The sequence below is a fragment of the Engraulis encrasicolus genome, chromosome 11 (genome assembly GCF_034702125.1).
Source record: "Engraulis encrasicolus isolate BLACKSEA-1 chromosome 11, IST_EnEncr_1.0, whole genome shotgun sequence".
Taxonomy (NCBI): Eukaryota; Metazoa; Chordata; class Actinopteri; order Clupeiformes; family Engraulidae; genus Engraulis; species Engraulis encrasicolus.
The window spans coordinates 11,422,078-11,424,577 of NC_085867.1; the positions used below are offsets into that span (position 1 = coordinate 11,422,078).

The 2,500-nt window shown below is 45.8% G+C and overlaps 1 protein-coding gene across 1 annotated transcript in view; it reads right to left on the reverse strand.

Annotated features, from left to right (window-relative positions):
* LOC134458671 (galactose-1-phosphate uridylyltransferase-like) overlaps nt 1-2,500 on the reverse strand; it is a 101,356-nt gene that overhangs the window by 81,967 nt on the left and 16,889 nt on the right. The window lies entirely within an intron of this gene.

Consider the following 2,500-nt stretch of genomic DNA (forward strand, 5'->3'; position numbering starts at 1 on the left):
GGGTCTAAAGTCACAATTTATGTTCCACTGGAGCTTCAACAATAGATTATTATCCACAGAATTAACAAAAAATATGATGTCACACCACATGACATTGTTTTCAGTGACAAAGTTCCATAAGTCCATACGGTCTCAGAAAAACAGGAAAAAAATTAAGCATTGCCACTTGCTAAAATAGACACCTTGAAAAACATGCTAGGGTTGTTTAGACAAATGACTGAGCTTTGATTATTTATTTAAAAATGTTTTAATATGGAGAACCAGGCTTGCCTCAGTCACACCAGAGGACAAATGTGACATTTGACTCAAAATTAAGTATACTTATTTAAGCTCTGGATGTATTACACATCACTTTTTCACAACAACGACATTAGTTTAATCATTTAAAGCATTGACAATTTTGAAAGCATGAATTTACTTAATTTTAAGAGCCTGCGACAGCAAAATTTACACGTCACGTCATCTACCCAGGTACTCTAGCAATTTGTATTCTTTGTATGACCAGTGCATGTAAAGAAATTGAAAAATAAAGCCGACTTGACTTGACCTGACTTGATAAACCAATCATACAATATCAGAACACTGTGAGCACTCCTTGGCATTGTATTTCCTGTAGGAACATCTTCATAAATTTGTCACACCTTTACAGTAACGCTAGAACGTGCAACTTCAGAATGATTTTGGCAGATTTGGCACAAGGCTCACATTCATAGGAACCAGCATTAGGCCAGATCAGTGCAGAGCAGCAGTACCCGTGCAGGCAGGTCCCACGACATCCAATTAGCAGCCATAAGCCACAGTAGTGTAGTGTTAGCAGAGAGAGTAGAGAGAGAGAGGTTCCGTTGGCCCATTGTTTCCGGGTTCTATTATTGCAAGGGGGAGCGGGGGGAAATCCCCCTTTAGGCTGACCTAGGCAGACCTAAGCACTGTTCTATTCAATGCTAGGAGTATTATGACACGCCCCTTTACGCAGACCGGAACCTGGTCATGTTAGGTGCCCATAGCAACCTATTACATTGGCATATCTCTATATACTTAAAGAATCTCTGGTGTTAGTGTAGCACGCCAACAGCACACAACACAGGAACACCTTCAGCTGCGTCACCACCACTGTCAGCCTCCAGCTGCCTCAGCAGTCACTAATACAAGAGAGAGAGAGGGACTCTCATATACTCTGATACATCTCAACACACGTATGCACACATACGCACACATGCACACACACACACTCACTCACACTCACACCGACATTGACATACAGTATAACAAGCAACGCAGTGTCAGCTACCACATCTGATTGCAGGTGTGTTAAACATGGAAGAGGCAGAGAGCTGCCACAAACACATGCACGCACGCACGCACAGACTCTGCCAATCATTTGTCACAGCTCACCAACACATCAGTGCCACACTCAAACTGGTGCCAACTACTTCACATGACCACCACACACACACACACACACACACACACACACACACACACACACACAAGCACAAACACACACACACACAAACGCAGATAGACAGATACACACAGCGTCCTCATATCCTATGCCAACTACCCAAAAGCATGTCCACAAGCACACAGCACCACCTCTCAAGTCCTGAGTTTTGTGGTGCCAGCTACCAGATCTATGAGCAGGTGTTTAAACAACAACAGATGAGCCACAGGACACACTCTCTCTCTCTCTCTCTCTCACACACACACACACACACACACACACACACACACACACACACACACACACACACACACACACGCACACACCTTTCCCCCATATAACCTCCGCTGTGCGCGGAAACAACCAGATCTGTGTAGCAGCTTGTGCATAACGAATCATGGCAAACGCCTGCATGAGTGGAGTGGCTGCTTGCTAGCGTGCTAGCGTCGTATTCAGGGCAACACTCCTGCTGCGTGCACTGGCTGTGACGACGCACCAGTGATGGCTGAGCCCAGAGCTGAACTAGGGGAGAAATGGGGCCCGGGGACTTTTGGCTTAGAGGGGTCCCTTATAATTACTGGCGCAGAACTTACTCACCGGTGGGCCCCGCACCCTCGTTGGCCCCTATTTTCAGAAATGTAAAAAAAGTGGGATTTTAATACATTTCTGAAAATAGGTGCCCACAAGTGTGCAGGGCCAACAAGAGTGCGGGGCCCACCGGGAAATGCCCGCTATGCCAGATGGCCAGTCCAGCCCTGGCTGAGCCATTAGCCTGTGCTACGCCTAATTTAGCCACGCACGCTCGCAACAGATGAGTGTTGAGGGTTTTTCCGCTTCCCGGTTCCGCTTCCGTGAAACCATCAACACTGTGATTTGATGTGATATGATGTCGCTGCTAGTCGAGTAGAAGAGACAAGGCAGAAATATTGTGAGTTATGGGGCTGCATGTGTGTGTGCATGTGTGCGTTGCATGTATCACAGACAAGTAAAGAACGTGAAAAAGTTTTCAAGCATGTGAAATCAGTTTTCTTCTTTTTCGACTTTTTTGTCCTATACCAG